Below are 22,031 nucleotides of genomic sequence, written 5' to 3' on the forward strand. Positions count from 1 at the left end.
GGTGTGGGTAATCTGTTTTTTTTAGTTTCCTCTACAGCAATGTTTAAAAAAAGAAAAACAGTTGCAAACTGTTCGAGAAATTAGGGAATCTATTCAGTGGAGTTTATTTACTAGAATTGGAGAGTGCAAAATCTGGGGCAGCTGTGCCTAGAAACGAATCAACTTCCAGGTTTTATTGTCAAAGCTTGATTGAACAAGTTGAAATTAGAACTTGATTGGCTACCATGAACAGCTGTGCCAAATTGCAACAGTTTTAGTAAATCTACCAATGTGTCTTTTAAACTCTCATTGTAACATTCAACTGAAAATAATTCATTATGTCTCTTTCATATGTTTGCTGTATAGATGTCAATGTTCCCTTCCTTCTGAAAATGCTAATTACCTGTCAGTCTCTGGCTTAAACCTAAACTCTGGGCAAAAAAAAGTTTTGCTTTGCAGTGGGGCTTTGTCCGCACTGCAAGGGATAATTGCTGTTTTTTTTTTCTGGGGGTAAAGATGAAATGAGATATACTTGCCTGATCCTCCCCACACCAGACTGGTCCCTACAGCTTCTGCACTCCTAAACTTTAGTGGTCTTGAGTCCTGACGTCATCGAGCCCACCGCATGCTCCATAGATCTGCTGGATCGTGGGGGAGCACCGGTTTGCTAGTGGAGGATCAGGTGAGTATAAGGTTTTCACCTCTCCCCTGGACAAAATGAACACTTAACCCTTGCAGTGCTCTTTAAGTTTGGCTTTAAAGCTTAATTCCAGGTATGGCAATTTTACCAACTGGACCAATGTGCGCCATACAGGTGAAACTCGAAAAATTAGAATATTGTGCAAAAGTTCATTTATTTCAGTAATGCAACTTAAAAGGTGAAACTAATATTTGAGATACTAATTGCATGCAAAGCGAGATAGTTCAAGCCGTGATTTGTCATAATTGTGATGATTATGGCTTGCAGCTCATGAAAACCCCAAATCCACAATCTCAGAAAATGTAGAATATTACATGCAATCAATAAAACAAGGATTGTACATAGAACAATATCGGACCTCTGAAAAGTATAAGCATGCATATGTACTCAGTACTTGGTTTGGGCCCCTTTTGCAGCAATTACTGCCTCAATGCATCGTGGCATGGAAGCTATCAGCCTGTGGCACTGCTGAGGTGTTATGGAAGACCAGGATGCTTCAATAGCGGCCTTCAGCTCTTCTGCATTGTTCGGTCTCATGTCTCTCATCTTTCTCTTGGCAATGCCCCATAGATTCTCTATGGGGTTTAGGTCAGGCGAGTTTGCTGGCCAATCAAGCACAGTAATCCCACGGTCATTGAACCAGGTTTTGGTGCTTTTGGCAGTGTGGGCAGGTGCCAAGTCCTGCTGGAAAATGAAGTCCGCATCCCCATAAAGCTCATCTGTGGAAGGAAGCATGAAGTGCTCCAAAATCTCCTGGTAGACGGCTGCGTTGACCCTGGACTTAATGAAGCACAGTGGACCAACACCAGCAGATGACATGGCTCCCCAAATCAACACAGACTGTGGAAACTTCACACTGGACTTCAAGCATCTTGCAGTGTGTGCCTCTCCATTCTTCCTCCATACTCGGGGTCCTTGGTTTCCAAATGAGATGCAAAAGTTGTTCTCATCAGAAAAGAAGACTTTGCACCACTGAGCAACAGACCAGGTCTGTTTTTCTTTAGCTCAGGTAAGACGCTTCTGACGTTTGTTGTTCAGGAGCGGCTTGACAAGAGGAATACGACATTTGAAGCCCATGTCCAGGATCCGTCTGTGTGTGGTGGCTCTTGATGCACTGACTCCAGCCTCAGTCCACTCCTTGTGAAAGTCCCCAAGACTTTTGAGTGGCCTTTTCCTGACAATCCTCTCCAGGCTGCGGTCATCCCTGCTGCTTGTGCACCTTTTTCTTCCACATAACTTTCTATTAATGTGCTTTGATACAGCACTTTGGGAACATCCAACTTCTTTTGCAATTACCTTTTTAGGCTTTCTCTCCTTATGGAGGGTGTCAATGATGGTTTTCTGCACAACTGTCAGATCAGCAGTCTTTCCCATGATTGTGATTCCTACTGAACCAGACTGAAAGACCATTTAAAGGCTCAGGAACCCTTTCCATGTGTTATGGCTTAATTGGCTGATTAAAGTGGGACACTTGGAGCCGAGAATATTGCACCTTTTCACAATATTCAAATTTTCTGAGATTGTGGATTTGGGGTTTTCATGAGCTGTAAGCCATAATCATCACAATTATGACAAATCACAGCTTGAACTATCTTGCTTTGCATGTAATGAGTCTATCTCATATATTAGTTTCACCTTTTAAGTTGCATTACTGAAATAAATTAACTTTTGCACGATATTCTAATTTTTCGAGTTTCACCTGTACTTGTGGGATCTCTATAGGAGCTGGAAATCATTGTAGAAGGTGCTTCTACTCTAGTGATCACCACTTGCTTCTGGGTCCCATGCTGAGTGGCTGCCCTGCTGATTACTGAACACAGGAGAACAATTGTTTGGCACAGGTGCCATTCACTTTTGTTGTCAATGAATGCAGAGTGTGCTCTGATTGGGTGAGCTGGAGATCATGATGTCAGCCCCTCAAGTCAGGGAATGCAGGGCATCTGCTTGGCGCAGGAACCTGAAGTATTCCTACTGCAGTGATTTCCAGATTCCAAGGGGATCCCACAGGTATGACACATACATACATACTTATATTAGCCAAAGCTGGAACAATTTAACTGTGTAAAAATTGTCATATCTGGAATTCAGCTTTAAATGCTTCCTGAATAAACAAGAATGAGCAAGCATGCAAAAAGTGAAGTAACACCTTACTGGTCTGCTTGTTCCAGATCGTTGATATTAAAGAGACCCCATCACCAATTTAAAAAACAATTGCAGAATATAGCACAGAAAAACTTTTTAAATTGCAGCATTTTTCTTTCCACAAACAATTTCCTTTACTTTTAGACTCTAAACTTGCTAGGGAGCCGACACTCCAGAAAGTGTCCGTTACTTAAGACAACCCCCTCCCTTTGTGCGAGTTATAGCACTCTCCTCTTCTCCTATTTACTGTCTGCGCTGGCCCAGCTCCTCTACCCCATTCTCACCTTCCTACATTACTTTATATGTAGTAGTTGGGGAGGAGCTAAGAGAAATAATATAGAGTCTCTGCTTTGAATATGCTGGGACTGCTAACATCACATCCAAGATGGCAGCACCCATAGCTGTCTCAATGTTTTCTGATTTCTACACAAGGGGGACATTTATAAATAAATAGTATACATAAAATACACTAAATACACATATAATCATAGGAGAAGAATGTACTTGAAATTAATGCTCTGGTGACCAGGTTTCTTTAAAGCCATTAGGTCCACATGAAAGCTGGGCAACTAGAGCTTTTAGGCCACATTCATACAGGCAGCTGGGAGTGGAGAGTTTGCTGCTATCAGAGCCAGCTAAACGCTACCTCTGGGCACAGCTTTGCTCTCTGCTATGGGCACATACAAACTGGGGGCCTAGCTGTGGCCAGTTTATGTATGATTAGAAATACCATTGAAATGTGAATCCCTGGAGACAAACTGTCTGCGTCCAGGGATGGTCAGAGGTTCTGTTTGCATGTAAACGCCCAGATGGGTGTTACATGTGAACAATGGCAGTGGCTATTTATTTGTATGGAGTACAAATCTGACAGCTGTCACTGCTGGCCAAGGCTGTTTGCACACACTGTGTCCACAAGCAGGAATCCACTGATTCTCCCTCTGACAGCCTTCTATGTGAATATGGCCTTCTAAGATGATGGTAGACGATCTTATGACAGTCTCCCTTTAAAGAATAAGTTCACCTTTGTTTAAAAAATAAATACATATGTTTTTGCACCTAAAAAATGTGTTATATGGGTATTTTTTTTTATATACTCTGTAGCCTGCAGAGTGTTGCACCTGCAATCAGTGGACTGGGGGTTCAGTGTCAGGCTGCAGACACTTTGTACAGCTCTCTGCCTATACCTCTGCATAGGCAGACAGTTGCTGAGGTGCAAGAAGTGCTGATGGATAATGGCGGACCTAATCTGCACCCTTGTATTCCATTGACTGCTATAAGCCTGTCTGCCATGGTGGCAGATTGGACTTGTAGTTTATTCATTCACAGATCACTGTAAATGACTAACGCGGCTGTGTGGGTGAAGCACCACACCGCTGCCCTGATTTTAAATGTGACGGAGGCTGCAGAGGAGAGTACAGACCCACCACCTACTATCACGGGGGGGCAGGTTTGTACTTGGGCAGTTAGGAGGACTGGATTGCCAACATGTTATACCCATATTTAGGGTGTAAAATGTTGCTAAAGGTGAAGTTAGCCTTTAAGTTGAAGTGCAGATATAGGTTATTGGTAGTGTCTGTACAATAGCCAATATTATGAAATCCCACAATGTGATCACTCTGAAAATATTGTGACTATATTATATTTTTTTGAAAACACAATATCTTTTTGTACACTATAAGTTGAAATCCAAGCCCGGGAATTAACTATAGTAACTACCACCCAAATGCATATAAAAAATCAACACAAATCTATAAAATAACTTCTGATGAAGGTTTCCGGCCACTAGGGTAATTCTTCCCCCCTGGGTCCCTCTTTATAATATCTTTTTGTCACTCTCTGTGACGAGATACAGCAGTATATAGTTTATATATCAGTACCTTTTTGCTAATTGAAGTTGTTACTGAGGTTTGTAGCAAACTTGCTCATCAGAGATGGACGTGGAGTTCCCCTTTTTTATTTGAAGTATTCCTCAATCCTTTATTTCCTACCCCCTCCCTTCCTGAGAGGCACAGGGACAGATGTGTAAGTGTTAAAAGTTGCTGGCAGGCTGGAGCAGCAGGGGGCCCAGCGCTACAAAGCCCCCCCATAGAGACAGCAGACTCTCTGTCCAAGGGACCTGTGTGATTTCACACCTCGGGGAAGGATGGCAAACCTTTTCAAGAGTTCAAGGCATTCCCCAGAAGCACAAACAAGATAACATTTTGAACAGATCTGGTTTTCCCCTATGTTTCATATCATGGATTATGACCGATGTTGGTTCTAATTCAGAGTTCGCCCGACTGACCCCTCCCTAAACAGCATATTGGTCAGTTACTCAGAGCCATTCCCCTTGCTGGGGGACTTTAAAAAACTCAGGCTAACAGGCCTAAAAAGCTAAGCTAAACACATCTCCCAATTTTAACATCGTAACAGCAGGAGATCAAAGACCCCTTGCTCTGCAACTCGGATCTGCTTACCTTAAGGCTTAACATGGCAAGTAACTTAACCTTTTAATGTCTCCCTGTTATCTCTTTGCTGTGCTGTGCTGTTTTTATATATAAACATATATCTTAGTTACATCTTTTTCTGTAAATATTTTATTGCACCTGTTTTGACTCTTTTAGTAATAAATCTTTCTGAAAGTGTTAAACTGTTTCTAAAGCGCTTAATTGCAATTTACGAATTTCTGCCTTTTGAAGAGACGCTACTGTGTTTGTTTAATCCTCTACCCAATCGGCCTGCGGTGACCGTATTGGATAGGCGACTTTTCAACCATTACAGTGTATATTGGATAAAGAGAGTTTTTCCTTTTTTCTCTGTACAAAAGAAGGTGGTGGCAGTGTGAAAGGGTTAGTTGCGTAATTAACCCAACCCAGTAACAAGCGCATTCAGACTGCAGGCACCGATTGTAGTCCATTAGCTGGAAAATCGCTGTGTAGGGTGCAGCTGGGTGTGGCCTTGTTACGCACGTCACATCGCGGGTTTAGATTGGCTGGTCCTTCAGTCACGAGTTTGGTGAGAAGGTCTGGAGTCTGACGCCGCGGGCGTGACATATTGTTGGTCGTGGTCGTGCGATTGTCGCAGGTTGAGAGTGGTGATCCGGCGACTGTGACAGGGTTGATTTACTAAAACTGGAGAGTGCGAAATCTGGTACAGCAGTGCATTGTAGCCAATTAGCTTCTAATTTCAGCTGGTTCAATTAAAGCGGAGTTCCACTCTAAAGTGCCCGCAGTAGAGATGTAGGCGCCATGGAGGACCGAAGGAGAGAAGGTGAGTACATTGCTGGGCCCCAGGACAGGTAAGTGTGTGTTTATTAAAAGTCAGCAGCTATAGCTTTTGTAGCTGCTGACTTTTAATAAATACAAAAATGGCTGGCGCTCCACTTTAAGCTTTGACAAAAAAGACCTGGAAGCTGATTGGTTTCTATGTAAAGGGTTTTGTACTTTTCATTTTAAGTAAATCAACCCCTATGTCTCTGCTCTGATGAAGGGGGACTTCTATAACCTCCTAGAAAGGTTTGAATACTATACAGTATGGATACTACTTTTAACATTCTCTGTGGTGCTCCCTTTTCTCCTTACTTGACAACTGTCAAATCACTCTTCATTAGATTTCCATTGAAGCTGAAGCTTAGTATCCCTAGATCCCTAGAAGGGATAAGAAAAATAATCAAAGATTTACAACCCATCATAACAGAGGATGGAACTCTGTTATATTATTCCAGCAACCCCCAATACTGGCTTTCAGACAACCCCCCAACCTCAGAAATAAACTAATCAGTAGGAAACTTCCTTCTAAATATGATGTCACAAATAATGGAAGCAAACCCTGCAATAAGAAACGCTGCAAGCTGTGCAACCAAATCAATCCATCAAAAAGTGTCAGACACTCAAAAGGAATCTTCAATATTTCCGGATCATACAGCTGCACCTCCAGTAATGTTGTGTACCTTATCCAGTGCAGAAAATGCAGCAAAGGATCTTATGTTGGTGAAACAGGACAGAAGTTGCAAACAAGGATGAATTTACACAGACATACCATCAAGGAACATAAAGAAGATGACCTCTGCACACCTGTAGGACACCATTTCTCACAACCAGGCCACAATATGGAAGACCTCAATATTTTAGTTCTGAAAGGAAAATTTAAATCCATCCAGGAAAGAAAAACATTTGAACTAAGAATGATAATTCTATTTGACACAAAAGATAACGGCCTTAATTTGGACATGGGATTCCTCAACCATTATCCGACAGCTTTATGACTATCTATTAGCTAAAGCTTGACCCCCTCTGTGTGAGTGTAGTATCCCCCCCCCCTCCCCCCCTCGCTTTTGATGTATCTTATCTGTAGCCTTCTTTTTTTTTTTCTCAATCCCTTCTAACATTCTGCTTAAACTTTATTTGTAATAGTACTGCTTACACCTTGAAGAAGGGGACATACCCCGAAAGCTTGTCCTCAAAATTGTATGTTAGTGCAAATAAAAAAAAGTATCACGGACAATACTCAATTGTGTCTAACACTATACAGACTAATTCTGTGTAATGGTTGCATCTCATTAAATTTTGGTACTGCTTGTACTAGAAAGTCTTTCAGCACTGTAAAATTTAAAGTGGTAGTACACTCCTGAATGTGATTTTTTTTTTTTTTTTTTTTTTTTTTTTTTTTTTTTTTTTTTTTTTCCCTACAGGTAAGTTTATAATAAAGCTTACCTGTAAGTAAAATGAATATCTTTTAAACGTGCACCGTTTAGCATACACGGGAGTGACATCATCGTGGCACAGCCATTCAAGTGGCCACACCCCGTGAACCCGGAAGGAAAACCAGGTGAAGATGGAAGCCTTTGCAGCAGTGACAGCGCACCGCTGGAGGGTTTTGTTTCAAGGTAAGTCTTTCATAATGTTCTAGTATGCAATGCACACTAGCACATTATGTCTTCACCTTTCAGGGAGAAAGGTGTGTTTTTGTGTTTTTTATTTTTTTTTTCCCTAAGTTTACTACTGCTTTAAAGCCCAACTCTGGAAAAGTTTTTAAAATAATCCCTTGAAGTTGGGTTGCACCTGCACTGAAAGCATTAATAGCTTGTTTTGTCTAGGGGAGAGGAGAAGCAGTTTTACTTACCTGATCCTCTGCCCCCCCATGCTCCATTGGACTAATTCTCGGTGTCATCACTACATGACATCCAATGCAGGGCTGTGGACCCTGCTTTGGTCTTGACCTCAAGGTCCTAGACTGTTGGAGCATGGGGGAGAAGAAGCCACAGGGAGGAGCAGAGGATTAGGTAAACAAAATATTCTTCTTTTGTTCCTCTAGACCAAAAACGAGCAATAAGCTAATTTTCAGTTGCCCAGAGCTGAGCCTACAGCCTTGGCTACACAGAAAAGTTGCACAACCTGTCCTCTTCTGTTCTGCTCTTTAGGCCATTCACAGATTCTACAGTCCCACAATGCATTGCATTCTGTAACTAAACAATGGAGAAGTTGAATGACAGGATTTCACTGCCCGTTCACAGATCACCATGGGGTTGATTTACTAAAACTGGAGAGTGTAAAATCTAATGCAGCTGTCAATGGTAGCCAATCAGCTTCTAACATCATCTTGTTCAATTAAGCTTTGAAAAAAAAACTGGAAGCTGATTGGTTTCTGTGTAGCCAAGGCTGCAGTTATGCAGGCAATTTTTTTTTTTTTTTTTTTTAGTTGAATTATAACACCTGTCTGTTTTTTATTGCTACCTCTGCTCCCGTTAAGGATTCATCCTCTCTATTTGTCTTGTTTACCATTGTTCTCCAAAGGGAAAGTAGAAGAAACTCACAAATTTTGGTTTGTCCCCAGAAAAGTAATAGAAGGGAAATCTTCTAATGGGGACCTGGGGCCCCAATGGATTATCTTAATTTGCAGAGATTTCCTCACACTTGGAACAGGAAGGAAGATAAATCTCCACAATGGGACACAGATGGCAAAAAAATCTGACAGGGTTATAACCCTCCCATAGTCTAGGAAACTTTTTTTTTTTCTTCTTCTTTTTCTTTTACAAAAGTTATCTTTTTACAATACCGGAGAACAGCTGCTGAGGACTATAACTAGGGATGCGCCAAAATGAAAAAAACACCAATACAGGTGCAGAAAAAAACCCGCCCCCCTCGCCGCTGCTGCTCAGTAGTTCTCAGCCTTACCTGAGAAACCATCGATCCCAGCACTGGGCATAGAGATGTGAAGGAAAGATGGCCACCACTCATCTCTATGCCCTTGGAGGACCGGAGCAATGTCACTTTCCATTCCAGCCACCTTTTTTTTTTTTTTAGCACTAGATCATTGCTTTTTTTGATCTAATGCTTTACGTTGCAGAGGAGAGATGTGGGGTCTTATTGACCCCACATCGCTCCATAAAGAGGACCTGACACTAATTATTTATATCACAAGGGATGCATGCATTTCTTGTGATAAGAATAAAAATGATTACATTTTTTTTTTTTTTTTTTTTAAAGGGACAGTGCACAAAAAAATCTTCAGCTTTTTGGTGAGGTTGAAGGTCGCCCTTGAGATCCCTTAAATCAAGAACAACGACTACCATTGCTGTAGTGCACAGGTGTCAAACTGGCAGCCCTCCAGCTGTTGCCAAACTACAAGTCCCATGAGTCATTGCAAGATTGACAGTTACAAGCATGACTCCCAAAGGCAGAGGCATGATGGGACTTGTAGTTTTGCAACAGCTGGAGGGCCACCAGTTTGACAGCCCTGCTGTAGAGGCTTAGGGACTTCAGATTGTAAACAGTCTATAGCGGTTTGGCCTTTTAAGGCATATGCATGTAAATGTCGAGGTCTGTGAATAGGATGATCTGTTAAAGGTAGATGTAAGAAGAGATAGTCTTTCAATCATCTTCTGTTCAACTAGATGCAGGGAAAGTTTCAAATGATCATGCACAGTGCATCCATGTTCGACTATAGTAAAGGGCCACAAGATATCAATTCACTTGAACATCTGCCAATTTTTATTTTATTTATTTTACTTTTGAATAGTGTGGGGAAAAGTTAAATTTTTTCAGGTTTCTATTGGTTTGTGATCCCATTGAGGACACTAGTACACGTTATGTAGGTGTGGTTGTCCATGGAACAGGAAGTCGGTGGCAGAAGTTCTAAACCCTTTTTTTTTTTTCCTTTCTATTCAAAATAATATTTTTTTGTTTGTGTTCTAATTGGAGGCATTTCCCATTACTTACTGAACTGAAAAAAACCATAAAAACCTTACTGAGGCTCAAACCTTTCCCCGCTCTGTCAAACAACATATATGTTTTGACTGGAGCTGCCAAATTTGGTCTTGAGTGGAGTGGCTTTTACGGCATGGTTCACACTAGCGCAATTTCAGATGCGACTTGAATCGCCCAGAATTGCATGACAAGGGAAATCTCTTTGTTTCCAAAGGTGCCTGTTCACATAAATGCAACTCCTCGTGGTGCGATTTTGGAAAAGTTCCTGTGCTACTTTGGTGAGATTTACAGTGCGAATGGGCCCCATAGAATATGCAAACTACATAAAAAATGCAACCAAAGTCGCAACGCATCATACTGAAAATTGCCTCAACATCACATCGCAATAGCATAGCTCCCAACTGTCGCTGATTTCGAGGGACTGTCCATCATTTGGAACAAAGTCCCTCTGTCCCTCATTCCTCCTCATTTGTCCCTCATTTTGGTCTGACCTATATAGTTGTATATAAAATACACTATTTATCAAAAAGTGTTTCCCAGTGCTAAACCTTTCATCCAATTTCTAAATTGCTGCATTTGTAAATTCCAAAAGTAAATATAGTAAAAGTGGTACTTTGTGGGTTTAATAAATAATTTTTTTCGTATAATTCTCATTTTTAAGGGAGTGTGTCCTATGCTTGCATACTATTGCTAATAGATGTCGTCCCTCATTAAGAAAACCTGCGCTGGAAAAATGTGCGCAGGCTATTGACCTGATTGTTTCCACTCAGTATTGAAGCCACTTGGTCATCACTACAAACAAGCAGATCAGGTGTTCTAAAGCTGGATATACGTTTATACAATTTTCGTTTTACCAAAACCATATAATATAAGGTCAAACCTAAACAATTTGCATTTGTATGCAGTCAGGCAGGCCCTTGCACTGCATAATTGAAGGTAAATCTAAAGGAAATTGAACCGGACAGTTTGTTTAATGTATGGCCAGGTTAACATTGGTTGCATACTTGTTTCAGTATAGTGATTCAGAAACTATTGAAGTTATGTAGGCATGACAGCCAGGAAACAAGCATTTTTAGGTGGTCAGCAATGGAAGTTTGCTTCCATATACTTGTCTTGACCAATTTCTTTTAAAGAAGACCTGTACTATCAAACCAGTGCCCAAAAAATGCAAGCAAAGGATAAGACTAGTCAGCAGTATTTCCTGTGATATCTCTGCTTCTGATCTTTTCCCCAAAACTGACTTTACTATGCCTTTTACGTACCATGTCTCTTTTTGGAGGTGGCCATCTTCTAAGAAGCAGGACTTTGCTTCCTTTTGAGGCTGCCCTTCCCCTGATTACTGGTGGGGTAATGATCAATAAACAGCAGGAGAGGTACAGAAAGCACAGATACAATGGGCGGCAAAAGGTGGGGAGATCCTTGCACTGCGGGTCCTCAGATAAAGCTTCCTCTCCAGCAAGGAGAGCAGCGATCAGTACAATCGTGACATCAATGTGGCAGTGGATTGCAGCAGGACATTGCTAAATTTGCCGGTGCAGTAAAGATTAAAACCTAGTACACACAATCAGAAAATCGTATGAAAAATCCCTCTTTTGAAGCGATCGTATGATAATCTGATCATTGGTACACAGCTTTCGTCTAAAATTATTTGAAAGGACAGATGAGAAGAAATTTTTTCTCGTACAATACCAGATTTTACGATTTTCCGTTTTATTCAGTACAGTATTTGTTCGAAAATACAATACAAATTCATTGCATCACTTCCAATTTTTCTTTCTGTCATACAAGAATTTTCATAACTTTAGTAATCTCTTCACTTTCGATATGAGACTAGCTTGCAAAAAAAAAAAAACCAAAAACCGGATGATCAGTCATCCAATATTCTCATTGTGTGTGGGCTCCATTCACACTAGGAGTATGGGGGGGGAAAAAGGCTATAAAAAAAAAACCCGCTCAATAGGACGTGTGTGTGTGTGTGTGTGTGTGTGTGTGTATGTGTGTGTGTTCCCTTTTTTATGTTCCGTCGTTTTTGCTGGCATGTAGCTGGTTGCTTAATGAGTTCCAGGCTCCCCCCCCCATAAAAATTAAAAGTGCAGATACAAATACTATAGCTGCTGACATTTTAATATAAGGGCACTTGCCTGTCTAGAGGTCCAGTGTCGTCATCTGGGCTAGTTCTTACTAGCCTTAAGATTCCCAGCGCTGGCATTGCAAGTAAGGGAAACCGGAAGTGAAGCTGCTGACTTTTAATAATAAGTACATTTATCTGTCCAGGGGTCCAGCACCGTTGACACAAGGGCTAGTTCTTCACTAGCCTCTGGGTTCCTAGCATCACCATTGGAAGTAAGGGAAACCTGAAATGAAGCCTTGTGGCTTCACAGCCGGTTTCTACTGCGAATGTGCCTTGTGATCGGTCCTATAGTCTTCTGGGACCTGTAAAGTGTCCCAGAACACTGAGTGGGGAGGGGGGGCCAAGCTTGCAACTCAGTTCACTGCGGCAAACTGACCTGGAAGTAGAAGCGGGTACCTGTCAAAACCAGGTACCTGGCACCCCACCCAAAAAGTGCCAAATGTGGTACACACAAGTGGAGCTTTCCCTTTCGTGTGGAGCTCCGCTTTAAGGAGTGGGGCGGCAAGCCAGCCGCCATGTCCTTAACAACCAATGACTCATTTACTCAAAGTAAACAGAAAAAAATTGCCATAAATTAAAATTTGAGAAAAAAAAAGCACGGTGGATACCCTCTCAATCTGTACCAGGCCCTTTGGGTCTGGTATGAATTTTAAGGGGAACCCCCCCCCCCACAAACCATAGTAGGCCACATGCCTTCAATGTGGGGGGGGGGGGCTTGTCGGAATCTGGAAGTCCTCTTTAACAGAGGGGCCCCCAGATCATGCCCCCCCTCCCTTGTGAATTGTTCACCCCTACTCATTCCCCAAACAAAGTGTCAAAAATAATTTAAAAACACAGAGATCAATTTAGGCAAGTCCTTAATTTAAATAGAAAAAAAAAATGTCCCCCAAAGTACGTACAGTGTCAGCCACGATAAACACCGGCTGTTGACCCAAGTAGTTGGATTGGGGGGGAACCCCACACTATTTGGTTTTTTTGTTTTTTTTCTCAAATTTTTATTGCCGGCAGTTTTTATTTATATTCAGCTGACATCTGATATGTCATCTGTTGTTAAGGACGCAGCGGCTGGAGGCTGGAAACTAGCTCTTAGCAGCATTTAGGATTGTTCAGCTTTTTTTGCCGGCAAATCGCTCCCAAAAACTGTTTTGTTTTTTTTTATTTTTGTTTTGTTTTTTCCTTCCTACTTCTAGAAGCTGAAGAAGCATCTTTCGCCTACAATAGTGTGCATGGACACATAGGATAACACTATTTGCTCCTAGGGGCAGAAAAAAATGCTCATAAGCAGCTGCTAGGAGCTTAAGGCTACGTTCACACTAGCGTTGTGTGCAGGCGGCAGAGAGGCGTTTGGGAAGCGTTTTTACTGCTTCGCAAATGCCTCGGACAATTCTGCACTTTGCAGCACATGGTGCTGTTCTAACGGGAGCGTTAGCATCGCGTCGTGGCAAAACGGATGCCTCTGGTCGAGTCAGGAGGCGTTGAAGCCTCCTGTTCTAGTCCATGGTGCTACTCTGCAAACGCCCGGCCGGCGTTTGCGGTGCGGTTGCGACGCAGTTGCGGGACGTTTGTGGAGCGGTAACGCCATTTAAACTTCATTATAGACGTTTGTGGGGCGTTTTTAACTCTCGGCAAATGGCTAGCAACCGTCGCTAAACCGCGCATGCGACGTTTGCCAGCGTTAAAAAACACTCCACAAATGCCGGACCAACGCTTGCCAAACGCTATAGGGGCGTTTGGCAAGCGTTGGTAAAACAGTCAAGTGTGAACAAGCCCTTTAAAATAAGCTACTGTCAATGGAGCCTTAAACCCTTTTGTCAGGAATGTTTCTTCCATGGATAAAGTGAATCTTCCAAGGTGGGATATGCATTTAAATTCTTGAGATGATCTAATCCTTCCCTACTCTATCCAAATCTAAGAAAAGGTTTTACCTTTTTTAAAGCATTTTAATATTTTAGTAATTCTGTTTAGTTCCATATAAGGGCTCATTCACACAGAGCTTAAACACCGCTTTAACAGGCATTTTACACCCGCTGTCCCATAAACGTCTATTGGGTAGTATGTTTTTGCTGTGTTTTCTGAACGTGCACCAAACATTCTGCATACTTTGTTACACTTTCAGAAAATGTGGCAAACATGCACGACCTAATAGAAGTCTATAGGACAAGGCTAAAACTGCAGGTAAAATGTATGGAAATCGCGGATACACCTGCATTGTGGCCAAACCGCAGCTCAGCGGTGTGAACCATCCCTTTTAGGCTTTGGTTATGATTTGGTTGCCAAGCTGTATAAAATTGTTTCATATCATGCACTGTGAAATAACTGATGTGTTTTCGCACTGTGCAGAGCGTGGGATAATCCTGGGTGCTATCAGAGCTTTTCGTGAGTCACATCCCAGAAATGTTTGTCGTTTCAAGCTTAAAGTGTGGAAAATGCAATTCTGATTACACAACTGTGTTATGGGTCACAGAACTGTTATTCTTTACAGTTCCATCGTCCTGAAACACATAACTTAAAGTGGATTTCCAGACAGTCAATGGAATGAGATTTCTGTGGCCAGGCTTTGTACATAAACACTGTACAGAATGTCCCAAATGTTGCTTCATGTGTCATGAGTGCAGCAAGTAATATTTTTTCTTTTTTAATTTTTTCTTTTTTTGTTAATTTTAGAAAACCACAGTTGGCTCCAGGTGGAAAGAGTAATTGACTTGCATAGCAATAATGTATATTGTGAAAAATTTTTTTTTTTTTTTCTTAATAAAAGTGAAGTTTACCTTCACCCCCATTGAGAGTGTGAATGCACATTTTTATTCACCTGATTGACATGCATGGTGTTAAAATGGAACTAAAGTTCCGCAGTAAAAAAAGAAACAGGTTGGAGAAAAGCAAAGTGTATTTTGCCAGAAATACCTTTTTGCCCCATGCTCCTAACAATTTTTCTTGCCTGTACTCTGTACACATGCGCCATACAGTAAACATCGTAGCTCGTTCTCATCTCGAGAATAGAGCCATGTGGTGGAGATTATGTAACTCAAATTAAAGTGTTTCTAAAGTCCTAAAGATTTTTTTACCCTGATGCATTTTCATGCATTAAAATACACTTCACTACCTGTCCTCCCCTCCCCCATGCCTAAATACCTGGCTCTTGACACCGTTCCAGCGCTGTCTCAGCTGTAGCACCATTCTCCTATTTTCCTGGTCTCACAGTAATAGAGGACAGTGGGGTACCATAGGCTCCTTCTGCTGTCAGTCTAATTCCTGTGAGGAGTGAGTGGAGGAATGGTTAACCAGGGCTGTGTGTGGCTTTAGATGTACACAGGCTGGCTCAGGAGCATGTACACACAGGTGCCTCCTTAGCACCTGTTTGCTAAAGGGGCACCCGTAGGAGGGAAAAAGCTGACTGTACCTGTGGGGGACTGCCAGAAGAGGAGGTAAGGGACTTTTTTGTGCAATATAATTTAACAGAAAAGGTAAATCTGGCCTCCCTTTTTTTTTTTCCTTTTTTTTTTTTTCTTTAATTTTAAACAAAAACAAAAAAAAAATAACCGTTAGTATCACTTTAAATCATCAGTGGCCAAGGAGGAGTCTCACAGGAGTCTGAATAAGCAGCATGGGATAGAGTGGTGGTGTAAAAAGGTTTAGTCAAGAAGTAGATTCACAGGATCTGGAAGGGGCAGAGGGTGGTGTCATTGAAAGGCTCAGCCAAACAGGAAAAACTGTAAAAAGCACACACAGGACGTAAACATCTAGCGCATTACCCAAGATTTACTGAGAAAAATCAAAAAGAGAAGCCAATGTTATGCTCACAAAGGACAGAAGTGATATGCATGGCACTTCTGTCCTTTGTGAATATTACATTGGCTTCTCTTTTTTTTTTTTTTTTTTTTCTTCAAATAAATCTTAGGTAATGCGCTAGATGTTTGCACCCCCGTGTATTCATTTTACAGTTTGTGGTTGGATTCCCCTTTCTGAGGAGGCTGCACCGCTAAGGCACTGTCCCAGAGGATATATAAGTAAGATATATAAGTAAGATATATAAGTAATGGGTCGTGACCAGGGGCAGAATGGGCCACAGGACAAGTGCTCCCCAGGCCTCTCTAATGCCCCAATAAAACGTCCAGTGCCCTGACAACCTAGCTTAATAAAAACCTTTGGCCGCACTAATATAAATGTTAAGATAGCTGGGACCACAACTACAGCCGGCCTTAATATTTGCGTTATTGCAGTCAGTCGGTTCCATTAAGGTGGTGCGCATGGTCCACTTACAAAGTGGTCCCATGGTCCTCGCGCTCATTTCCCCTTCTGTTGTGGCAACACTGAGAGGAAGTGACATATAACTAAACTTTCTTCCAGCCAGCCACACAGGAGGGAAGAAAAGCACCACTGGACAACTGGGAATGACTCCGCTAGGTACTTTTCCTGAGTTGTGGCTGGGCGATGGATAGCACATGTTGAAAGGAGTAAAAGAAAACACAAAAGTGATGGGGAAGGCGGACTGAAGGAAACGATGAAAGGGGAGGGCATGAAAAGGGGGTCAAGGTCGGTATTAAAGGAGGGTGTGAAAGTGGTATAAGGAAAAAGCATGGAAGGGGGGCATGAAAGGGTGGGCTAAAGCAGGGCATGGAAGGGGGGAATTAAGCAGTGGGGGGGTGTTGTAGACTGAAAACCCTCACACAGATATTGCACAAACTACCGTATTTTTCGCTCTATAACACACGCCTGACCATAAGATGTACCTAGGTTTTAGAGGAGGAAAACAAGAAAAATACTGTTCTGAACCAATGGACTGCAGACATAGTACCAGAGACTGCGGCTGTAGTACCGGAGACGACCAGAGACTGCGGATGTAGTACCGGAGATGACACCAGAGACTGCGGACCTTTGGGGAGCAGAGCTGGTCCCTGAATTTGACCGGCCTATGTGATCGGAAGCGGAAGTTGTCCTCCCTCCCCGTAGTCTTCTGGGACACGTGACAGGTGCAGCTTCTCGAGCATGTGCAGTGGGCACACTAAAGATGGCGGTGTCAGGGAGAGAAGATGGCCGGTAAAACCAGCGGTGGTGAGGTACAGGTAGGACCGAGGAGCAGGTTCTGCTGCACAGAAGAGCCAAGCGGCCTGCCCAGTATTCTAACACGACGGCGGCGACGGGGGGAATACCGGGCCAGCTGCTCCATATTCGCTCCATAAGATGCACAGACATTTCCCCCCATTTTTTGGGGAGAAAAAGTGCATCTTATGGAGCAAAAATTATGGTATATTGTTTAACAATCCACTGAAGACCTTAATCTTGCCTGTGAGAGGTAGAGGCATTGCTCGGCTTAATGGACTATTAGTGTGAGGAAGAGGGGGCATTTCTTAGGGGGTATTGGTGGATTTTAAATTTTTTTTTTTTTTTTTTTTTTTTTTTTATATGCTTAAAATAATTATTTGAAGAGTCTAAAAAAAAAAAAAAAAAGTGTTTTATTATGTACATTGTAGAATACTGCACAAGTTGTTTTGTGGAATAAATTATAATGTTTTGGAAATTAAATGATTTTTGGATCGTGATTTAGTGACCAAGGACAAATATGGGTCCTGAGCTTCCACAGGTTGAGAACCACGGGTGTGGAGTAGCTTGCAGTCTGCCCAAGGCATGCACCAAATAACACTCAGAGAGGCAGAAATTTATTTTTTCTTATGAACTCCTGGCCACCCCTTCAGACCAAGCTGCACTTAGCGGCTGTATTGCCCTGTGCTACCAATATAATGGCCTTTACTTCAAAATACTCAGCCCTGGAGAGAGTATCCAACATAATGCTCACAATGGCAAGTGCTGAATGGTTGGTGCAACCACATTATGCTGCTGACCAGTGAGAAGCACGTCTTTCTTCTGGGACACCTTACCAGAAGTATAAGCCTCAGATGCACACTGCTTATTGGCCAGCATGGTCACTCGGCTGGACTGACCTGGGAACGCTTGCCATTGTGAGTATTGTGATGGATACTCGCTGTGTCTTGTGGTGTAGTGTGTATGGACAGCTACATCGGCAGCACAGGGCATCATGGCTGATGTGTGCAGCGGGGTGTGGTGGGGTGTCTAGGATATTTGGAGTCTAGTTTTATTCTTTTTTTTTTTTTTTTTTTTTTTTTTTTTTTCATGAAAAGCTGAAATTATTTTTAGAAGCAGAAGCACTATATATGTAAATTGGTGTGCCATTCTGAATGAGTGGCAATGCACATAAACTGCGCACATGTATAAGAACAAAACTGTCCCATGCTGTGCAGATCCTTCTATGTGTACATCAGGCCCTTAGCATTGTCTGGTTTGTGTCTGGACATTCGTGGCTTCTGGAATTGTTCTTGGCTAGATTGTATGAAGGAGTAGGGGTCTAGAGGTGACTGATATTTAGAGACAACACTTTTCTGATCCTCTCCTTTCAAACCCGTCACATGAACTTTTCCTTTTTAAATGATAAAACTTCATTGCTTTATGAAATATACATGTGTTAAAGTATGGGCTGAAAATGTACGAGTGTGTATTTAAGCACGAGTTGGAGGCTCTTAAATGAGGTGTGGCAATCACGGGTGATTTGTGGTTCAGTCTGTAATGTATCTTCTGAGCCATTTTATAAGGATTGTGCAGTCACATGATGATATAAAAGCTCTGAAGTGCTTTAGTACAGTGGATTTGTAATCTATCCTACACGGCTGAAGATTTACTACTGAGAATGGACCCGTTTATGGTTCACACTGCTAGAATGGTTCGACAGCCAGAATCTGCTTTCTGTGGCAGTAATGATCCGTTTTTTTTTTTTTCTTGTTGATCAAATTGTGAAACCTGCTGATTTCATGTAGTCACAAAAGCAAAGCGTTGTTATAGTGACCCGAGGCTTCTAACACAGTTTTCAATTAAAAGATTTAATCTGCTAAGATTAAATGGAGTGATACAGAAATCTCAATATACAGCATGTAGAGTTGCATAGGATCCATTTATACTATTTAAATTCTGTTTTTTTTTAAGTGTTTTTTTGATAGAGTGAGAAATGATTAATTAGCAAGTTATCCTGAGCAAGGAGACCATAGTGTCTTTGAAATATCTGTTCAAGCTACACTGTATGTGACCTCAGCTTTAAAACATCTCAAATCTTTACTAACTCCAACTTTTGGACCATAATTTCATGTTCTACCTATATTTAGGATATGGGGGTGTGGACCTGAGCCAGAGGATTATGCAGGCCATAGGTCGAAAATTGGCCGTTTTTAAAAAAAAAACAAACAAAACAATCGGTTGTTTAATCGGCCGATTTTCGTTCCATCTATGGCCGGCATTTTTACTTCTGTCCCTTGCAGAGAGCTCCGCTATTATATTCTTCTCCTCCTCTTCCCCCCTCCCGATTTGCCCATCATTGCCAGGAAAATCGGCCGCAAATTTTCCAATTTATGATAGCTTGCTTCACTGATAGTGACAGCTCTTTGGATCTCATCTTGAGAGTTGACAGCAACAGATTCCAAATACAAATAGCACACTTGAAATGAACTCTGGACCTTTTATCTGCTCGTTGTAATTGGAATAATGAGGGACTAACACACACCTGGCCATGAAACGGCTGAGAAACCAATTGTCCCATGACTTTTGGTCCCTTAACAAGTGGGAGGCACATATGCAAACTGTTGTAATTCCTACACCGGTCACCTGATTTGGATGTAAATACCCTCAAATTAAAGCTGACAGTCTGCAGTTAAAGCACATCTTGTTCTTTTTTTTTTATTTCAAATCCATTGTGGTGGTGTATAGAGCCAAAAATGTTAGAATTGTGTCTATGTTCCAATATTTATGGACTTGATACATTTTTCATTGGCATTTTCAACTTCACTGTACCTCTAAGACAGATCAGCTATTGGAATCACATCAGACATCTGACTCAGACAGCATTCGGTAGACCAAACAAGTGTTCAATTCTCTCTGAATTCAATCCAGGTTTCTATGCATCATATATTTTCTGAGGATTTTCTCGCAAGCAGATCTCTTGTTTGTGATTGTGCTGCCCACGGCATGTTGTTGGCTTAGGTTACCAAGTTGTTTCACTAATATTCCAGTTATGTGACTTAAATCTGTTTAATCTCCCCATATCGGCATGCTTGTTGCCAGGTTAAAGAAGGGATGGGTGGACTGCGGAGAAGCCAGCAATTATTGGGCTGTGTCGGTGGATAAGCTCCCATTGGCAGGGAATTTTACACAGGGTGGTGTGTTGATAATTCTGCTCAATCCAATTCAACTGATGCATGCAGATTCATTTTAGCGTCTTTATGGGGCTTTTAAATACTTTAGTGGCAACCACATATTAAGCTACCAAGCGGGATCAGTGGAGTGTGTTAAATTACATTCACTTATGGCTTTGTTCCTCCTGTCTCCCTTTTTAATGTCCCTCTGCAATTGCTTTCCAAACCTTGCTTGCTCCTGCATCGTCCCTCTACAATGCGTCTGCCTTTATAAAAGCTGCAAGGAAAAGCCCAGGGGCATGCAAAGACTGCAGAGCCTAGAGTAACTAGCTCAGACTTTCAAGTGTCAAATCTGGAAAAAACAGCGCAAAGGTAGATGGTTTGCATATTACATTTTAGGTGCTACTGTCCTCAAATGGAAATGAAAGAACAAGAATACAAATGTATACAGTACATACAGTCATAAACAATATGTCTAACCAAAACAGTACACAGCATCTAATGGCTTGTTAAGGCTTTGTGTATGAAAATGAGTTGGCTTTGTATTGTCCCTGAGGTGACCACATCACTGGCAGTGGAGCCCAGGGACCAGCATGACGCAGAGTGTTTCAGAATTCCACCTGATTTGCATACACAAGCACTGTGATTTTTTTTTTTTTTTTTTTTTTTTTTTTTTTTTCTTTCCCCCTCCATGTAGCAAACCACAGCAGATTAGGGGGGTATGGCCAAAAAATCCAAGCTGTTTAGAGGAGTAGTTGTAACAGGTCTGTAGGGGATCAAATCATTGTCTTGGAGCAAAGAGTGCCATCTTAGTCACACATTTGAACAGGGACATAATACTGAATGCTGGTACTACATAAACAAATGTGGCAAGGCACAAAGAAATATGTGGACAACACACTGGCAATATGTGGGAATAACTGGCAATTGTGACATTACATTGGTAACATGTTGTCAGTTGTGACAGCAGATGAGTAACAAACTGGCACTACATGGACAATCATTACAGAATAAGGGCAATTGTTATAATAGATGGGCAGCAAATGATAAATCAGTACAGTACACAGGTAATGACTACAGTAAGCATGTAACAAGTGTGCAATGATCACATTTGATCAGTATGAGGTCTACAAATGAGAAGGCCTTTCTGTAAGAGGGCAACAAATGAGCAGTCATTGCTTTTATAGAGTCTACAACGGGCAATTGGTATAGTATATGGTCCGCAAACAAGCATCCGTTATAGTACATGGGCAACTAATGGGAAATCAGTACAGTATACTGGCAACACTTAGGAAATTGTTACAATACATGGGCAATTGTTCCAGTACACAGGCAATGAGACATGAAATGGGCAGTATAATGCAGGGTAAACACAACGAGCTTAATTCTTAAAAAAACCCCAAAAAACTGGCCGATTCCACCCTGTGATCCGTGCTCAGTTTAATTTGCATTTCACTGGTAAATGTGAACAGGACCCTGGAGGTAATTGATCTTACTTTCTGTTGGGTGAGGTGATCGAAAATCTCCCCAACAGGGGGTCAGACAGTAATAAAAACCTGACCGTTTCAAACCTTTCCCCACTCTATCCAAATGCCAAAATATTCAACTGCATTTTTGGATGATTAAAAATCACATGGGTTAGAAAGAACAAAGTTATGGATTGTTTGGATGATAACTGACAACAGAGATACCCATTACCAAAG

At 41.7% G+C, this 22,031-nt stretch overlaps 1 protein-coding gene across 10 annotated transcripts in view; it reads left to right on the forward strand.

The window, feature by feature from the left end:
• Nucleotides 1-22,031, forward strand: part of SH3GLB2 (SH3 domain containing GRB2 like, endophilin B2) — a 130,524-nt gene that overhangs the window by 20,923 nt on the left and 87,570 nt on the right. The window lies entirely within an intron of this gene.

Source organism: Staurois parvus, unplaced genomic scaffold (genome assembly GCF_062004578.1).
Source record: "Staurois parvus isolate SC_StPar_1 unplaced genomic scaffold, SC_StPar_1.0 ptg000068l, whole genome shotgun sequence".
Taxonomy (NCBI): domain Eukaryota; kingdom Metazoa; phylum Chordata; class Amphibia; order Anura; family Ranidae; genus Staurois; species Staurois parvus.